A 7,540-nucleotide genomic window follows, 5' to 3' on the forward strand; every position below is an offset into this window, starting at 1 on the left:
TAGAACCTAGCTACCACAACTCATGTGATTTGGCCCTTCTGGCATTTCAGTGAATCTGAATGGCCCTTTGGGCGAAAGTAATTGGATTGGCCCTTCTGGCATTTCAGTAAATCTGAATGGCCCTTCTGGCGTAGCCGAATAGTGGCTTGATTATTCCGTTCGCAAAATTAGAACGAGATGCGCGATATTTTATACCGAATAGTGGCAGTACTTACATAATGACTTTCGTGTGAGGGTTACCGGTAAATGCGCATCCCGCCGTGGTAGTTACGCACGGAGTGGTTCATTATGTAAGGGGAGGCATGTGGATGTACATGTTCGGCGTTGGGAAACGATTGTGGTAGTCAGGAAAACTAGGTAAGACATAGATACGACGTGATTTTAGGGACACGCAAAGAAAGCCGTAAATAATATAATTATGGTAATATGTTGGTTAACACTACTACAGAATGACATATATACCACGGTCAATAAGAACATTTATACCACGGTTCTTTCAAAAACCGTGGGAAATACTTATATACCATGGCGGAAATTTCTTTGGTCATTGGTTTACTAGTATATGCCACAGTTACATGAAAACCGTGGGATAAGTTGGGTCATATACCATGGTTAGTTTTTTTTTTCAGCATGAGAGTACTCCACATCCCCACTACCTTCAACATAAACAGTGGTATATAAATTTTTCACTTTCTACCGTGGTTTATGACTTTATGCCAAATAGTCAAATACGCGAAAAAAAAAATACACAGTTAATGGATTTAATCCATTGTCTATTAAATTGGGCCTCCAACTCGCAAGCCCAACCCGAAAAGCTTCTCATATTCAATTTTTGAGGAGGGAAAAAAAACACACACTGAAAAAACTCAAAATCATTTCCTCTTCTCTCTCTTGAAAAAACGAGACCACACCTCAAAATCAAAAGCAATGACAGAAACCCAAAAAACCACCCAAACACGAGGAGGAGGATGAGGACCAACGAGTCCATTATTATTCTCAAACAATGACCAACTCGAACGTGCACGTGTACGTGCAGCAGCCATTTGTCATAAAATCCATTCTTGTCGTTTCTCCTCCTCCACTTCAATCTCAATCCGACCCTTTATGTTTCAAGAAAGAGCAAATTACTGAACTTTTCACAAACTGTATTAAATTAGCAAGTGAGAATAAGATTAATCAGAAGAATACTTGGGAGTTAAGGTTGATTGATCATATTTGTGAGATTATTAGAATTGATACTCAAGATGATAATGACGAGAAACTAATTTCCAAAAGGTGCTCCACTTTTTTTTTTTTTAATTAAATGTTGGGTCTTTTTGATTGTTTTGTGTTGTTTTTGTGTGTAGGCAAGTTGTACATTGGAGGCTGGTGTTAAGATATATGCTTCGAGAGTTGATTCGTGCATTGAAGCGATATAAGGTTCTTGGTGGGATTAATCGGGCCGGGCGAGATGATGTACAAGGTATGATTGTTGTTGTTTAATATGGTTGACTACAAAGAAGCCTCCTTTGCTTTTATACTTAGGAGAGAAAAATGATTTTAAAATAACTAGAGGGATATCTTGACTTAAATCCTCACTTAGCCAATTGAAGAATGCTTGTTTTTCCGGATAAAAAGAACTTTGATCTTCTGTAGTTTCCTTGAGTAGGGATCAAATTGTCAAAATCATGTTTTTTAATATTATGATTTTATGAGATCAAGATTTATTTGGGGGTCAAATTTATTATGTATTAAAAGTGCAAAAGTTTTACTCGTAAAATTGATTGCCCTTCGGGTTCCCTTTGGAACACAATGCTTTTGCAACTATTCCAATCGAGAACTTGCCAATTGCCATGACTGAAAGAATAAAAATTCTTAACAAGCTAAGGATCAAAGTGCAACCGACAATATGAACCTTTGCCGATCTTTGAAAGACCTCATGTATATCAAACAAATGAAATGAGACACAACAGGTTTACAAACCTAGCGTTGAGAAACAAACAAGGACCACAAGACATGATTAAAGGTATACTCTTCTTTTTGAAGGAGTTTTTATGTGGTTTGACAATTTTGCTTAGTGCATTATTGAAATTTCAATAGATGGGACTCGAGAGAAAATAAGTATAGTATAATCTCATAAAGCTTAATAGTCTCTCCAAGGAACTCCGTGAAGCATACATCTGTTTATGATGTTGCAAACCTCCAAGTTTTATTTAGGTGAGACCTAAAAATAGAGGACGTAGATTTAAACAGAGAAGAAATTACGCTCAAACTCTAATCTTGACATCATTGAATTGTGTTTGATCCAAGCCAAAAATCTAGAACATCTCATATCCCGGATTGACATTTAAAAATTCCACGTTAACTTTGTAAGCCCATCTAAAACTTGTAACAACTCCAAAAACATGGTTTCTTAAACTGTGCCACTCACGGTAACCAATCCAGGCCTTAGGAGCCTCTAATATTAGTTATTTTGCAATGATGACTAACACCATCCATAAAGACACCTCTTAAAGTATTGGCATATTGTGCATGAGTTAATTCCTAGTTCATACTCCCGAGGTACCGATCTTTATATTATCACCCAGAAAAAATATCCCGGACGGTGATCAAAGGAGCGGACAAAGGCGAAGGACATTCTAAGAAGGATGTCGACAGGAAGGTTGGTACTTCTTTTTAAGCTGTGAAGATGTTGATACATGAGACTTCTAGCTAACAGGATACACCATTTGCAGATGTCACCTTTATCAACTTTGGAGTCTTCTTTCGAGGCTCTTAATGTAAAGAAGTTTGATGGTAATATAAACTTATACTTTTATTTTCTTTTGCAGTGATTAAAGTATAAATGGTAAAATGGTTTGTTTCTTTTGTGCCCTAGTTGCATTTGTAGTAGATCCTTTGTATCATCAAACATCCGCACAATTTGACGAAGGTGGTGCCAAGGGTCTCCTCTTGAATAACCTTGGAGTATATGGTGGTTGCCGCGTAGTTTTTGATTCGTTTGAAGTACCAGGGAAGAGTATGTAATTGGGATGGTCAAAGTGATACATCGATAAGATTGATGTATCTTTTGCGAAAAGGTGTGTTGCATTCACGGACTCAATATTTTTCGACATTTGCGTTGGGCATAATACGAAATGTTAAAACACCTCCCCGCCTCTTATTCCCTCCCTCGTATACAGATTACATTGAGCAGATGGTTATCAATGTTCGTGCAAAAGGATGAGATATCACCGACTCTCGGAGTATAATTAATCGGTTTGATGAAGATAATGTAAGGCCATTGAATACATTTTGCATTGACCGAGGAGAGAAAGAGGACAAGATGATGCAGCCAATCAAAACCATGCTAATTCATATGGTAATGCTGATGCATTTGACAATTTTGGGGACTCGGGCCTTGATCAAGATGATCGGTCAAGTGTGGTTGATGAAAGCTCTAACTATGGAGAACCTGTTTTTCGAATCATCAAGAGGTAGTATAAGTTGCATGTTTAAGTATTTTTATCATCAAATATTCTTATAAAAATAGCAATCGCCTTTCATGAATTGTATATACAAGTTTACATTTTCGGAGAATTATTCCCATGCATTTCATGAACCCGAGATTGCCGATAACTCTGAAAATGTAGCTGAATTCCTATTTCTAGGCTTGGGCTTTAGTTCAAACAAAAAATGCCGGGCTGGTCCCGATCATTGGAAGTTTCGCAAGGTTAAAGGTATGTATCTAAGCATAAATTGCTAATGGGCTGATTTTTCCATTTTTTAATCCTTCCATGTGTTCTAGAGAGGAAAGTTCTACTTCTTTTGGAAGATGATCTCATAGTGATGATCATCCTTCCCGTATCGATTTGTGCAAACATTTTAAGCTTTCGAGGAAGAGAATGTCAAATTGGAAAGTCGCGGCTTGTTGTGGGCGGGTCCCTTTTACTCACAATTTTCCACTGTGTATAGAATTGTTGAGGATGATAACTAACAACTAGTAAACTTGTAACTCGTGTCCATGTCGATCCTGTTGGCGAGTGCCAAAAGGGATGTGTGGAAAAAGAGGTGTCATACTAACCAAGACACACCTCCATACTTATGTGATTGGGTGAACATATATGGATATCTGTATGCATGTTCAAGTATGTCAAAACATAATTATTTAATTCTAGTGATTTATATTTTGTCATTTGAAGGTCTGAAGGAAACATCAGAATCGAAAGTGGATCAACGAAGAATGACTAAGAAACCAAATTGCAGAAAGCAGGTTGAACCCGATCTAAATTTCACAAATTGTTTGGAGAAAGAAATGCCCGACATCTTTGCCCCACCGAAAAATCTGAAGTCATTATTGCTACCTGCAAATCGAAAGTGCCTTGTAAAACCACACTTCCGAAGATTGCCATTATCAACCAGAAAATCTTGTGAAGTTGTTTCTTCTTCCTAATACTCTGGTAATACTTTGTTGAAAATTTTATGTCAAGATCCTTTGTGGGATGTCTTTGTATTGTTTGTTTTAATAATGGGTATCTGTTTTATTTGAAGTGTCTTGGGAAAAGAGCAAGAAAACCCCGGGTAATGTTGGTGCATCCTCAAGATTACTTTTGTTGTTTTATTGGTAATTGTAGGATTTATGAAATAGTGACAATATTTGGGTTTTTCATGTCTTAAGTTAATTGTGTATCGTTGTCTACTTTAAATTAGTACTTGACTCTAGGAAGCTCTTAAATAGATGTTCTGTCAGCCATTCTTACTTTGGCATCTGGTCTAGTTAAGAAGAGAAGCCACAAAGAATTTTTTTTTGTCTAACCTGTTCTTCTATTTGCGTTAATTGGATCATCCTCACCAACACTATTGGTCTTTGATCCACAAACTATATCACCAATATAGTAATTAAATGGAATGGCCTAGGGTGGTGTGTATTCACTTCTGCATGCTTTTACTTGTCTTGTGTTTGTGAGTCTTTTTGAAGATGATATCAAGAGCGAGGAAGATTTGTATGATGACGGCAACCAACCTGTCACCTTTCATTTTCGTGGAGTCGATTTCAGTCTAGGTTTCCACAAGATTTGATGAACTTTAAGATGAGAACACAATAGGCTTTTAGAGTTGACACTTGGCACTAAATATAGAAGATAGAATACAAATTGAATCTATTTTTAGTTTTTTACTTCTCATATGAAGATATTTTTGTTGGAGTATGTAGACTAACACCCTCATCCCCCCATTTTCATTAATGTCATCCACTATGAAACTTGGACATCCTTTAATCTCTTTAGGAATGGTGAATTTTGACAACTCTATTGAATGCAAAAACATAAAGACCAACATGTACAATCTATATCTACTAACACTCCCTTTTAGACCAACATGTATGATAAGGAATTTGAAGGTCAGGAGATGCTTCATAATAGCACATTCTCTCTCCTTTATTCTTATATAGTAACTCTCACATGTTGTGTTTTAACTCATCCAGATGACAAATTTAGAACTGAAGGAAACGTACACACAAGATGAACTTGACGATGTTCAACTCGATATTATTCAGTTCATCCAGGAAAATGGGGTGTTTCATTTAAAAGCCGTTTAATGAGGATGAGTTTTAGCTATGTTCGGACCCCTCCAGTTTAATTTATGAGTCTTACCTTTTTAATTTATGAAAAGGAATTTGAAATTTGTTTTCTTAGTGCACTCAAAAAATTAATGGAAGTTTTTTATTATTATTATTATTATTATCTTTTTTTGCAATGTTTGATAGTTTATTGTACATTTTGGAATTTGTTGGGAAGAAGGAAATGTTTACGAGGGAAAAAGTGTGTAAATTTTGTTATGCAGGTTCGGTTTTAAGTGGAAGACTGTTACTAGCATTATTATTAAAAAATATATATATATATATATATATATATATATATATATATATATATATATATATATATATATATATATATATATATATATACCATGGTTTAGCATAAACCGTAGTGTTTAGTATAACTATATACCACGATATTATAACACATACACTAATATAAACCACGGTTTCAATAGTTTATATGCCACGGTTCTGTTGACAATTGTGGTATATAATGGGCATACAAACCACGGTTTTTTGAAAAACCATGGTATCCGTTAAACATATATACCACAGTTTTGTTATTATCATATACCACACCACCTATTGTCACGGTTGCATAACAGTGGTAAATATATTTATACCACACTTAAAAACAGTGGTATAAGTGTGATTCTGTAGTAGTGTAACTATATATCTTTAAATATATGATTGTATATGGCTTTGCAGAGGGGTGGGTCAAACTAATTACTTGGGCGGAGACCACCCACTCTGTAATTGAGCATGAAATGCGGTACAGATATAATATGCTTGGTTGGGTATTTGTTTAGTTAAAACCTAAGGCGCCTCGATGGAGGAACTACATGCCTTATTTATTATGCGTATAGTTTGTTGTGTGGTTAGTGGGGAGTTAAGGCGCCTAAGTGGAGGAACTACCTGCCTTAATTGTTGTACTTAAGGATGTTGTATTAGTTGTTGGAAGTTAAGGCGCCTCGGTGGAGGAACTAACGGCCTTATGGATTGTGTATGTATATGTATAAGTATATGTTGTATTCTAGAGCTACTCACACCAGTATTTTTATAATGCTGACCCGATTTGCATGTTTGCTTATCGGGTGTGTTCATTAAATGAACATAGTTGATAAGTCTTGACAGGTTTAGTGTTGAAGAAGGTTGGTTGCTGCTTGTGGTTGGCGTTAGCGTTGCATTCCAAGATAGGTTTTGTTTTCCCTTGAGATGATATAGATTTTTAGTTGAGACAAATGTTGTTTTATATTTTCAGTTGTATTTAAATAAAGAGTTATTGAAAAGGGATTTGTAACTTAATCTTATTTGTAAATTTTTGTAATGAAGAGAACTTTTGTTTAAGTTAAAATTTTTATTGGTTTTTAATTATCCGCATATTTAAACTGTTTATGGGTTTTTGGGAGTTGAAAGTGCGTCACACCTCGAAGATCGAAGAGTCGAGAACAAATATTATTTTTTCGAATTCTATCGAAATTCGGGGTGTGACAGAAGGGATGAGATGATTTAGAGTTTGATAAGAGCCCAAAACTGTAGTTTTAACCCTGTAACAGTCATACTTTTAGACCAATTATGTGAGTAATAATTAAGAGTTAACAATGAACAGTGATTACGTGTTTTTATGCATTCCAGGCTTCAAAGTCTATTATGTGCAGAAATGTGCCACTTTAGCGAGATAAAGAAGCAAAGGTCGGTTGCTAAGGAGTTCTGTAATTAAAGGCCAAGATTGAAGAAGACAAAGCCTTTCTAAAGCCCGGTCAGAAGCTGAAAAGTCGACGCGGGCAGAAACAACACACAAAGTCAGTAGAACTTCCGAAGGCCGTATCTTTGGACTCAGACCTCGGAATTGGGCCTACCTTATGTCAAAACGACTGGCTCGGAAAGAGATTTCCAATGGTCCAAGCCTTTGACCTAATCAGAGGAGTAGAAGTGGACGAAAAGTCTGTTGAAGCCAACAGCAGCTGAATAGGCCTTTTTGGA

The 7,540-nt window shown here is 36.1% G+C and overlaps 1 pseudogene; it reads left to right on the forward strand.

The window, feature by feature from the left end:
- The first annotated feature begins 978 nt into the window (after nt 1-978).
- LOC147503661 (condensin complex subunit 2-like) lies at nt 979-5,554 on the forward strand (annotated as a pseudogene).
- Nucleotides 5,555-7,540: the final 1,986 nt, after the last annotated feature.

Source organism: Coptis chinensis, chromosome 4 (assembly GCF_015680905.1).
Source record: "Coptis chinensis isolate HL-2020 chromosome 4, ASM1568090v1, whole genome shotgun sequence".
NCBI classification, from domain to species: Eukaryota; Viridiplantae; Streptophyta; class Magnoliopsida; order Ranunculales; family Ranunculaceae; genus Coptis; species Coptis chinensis.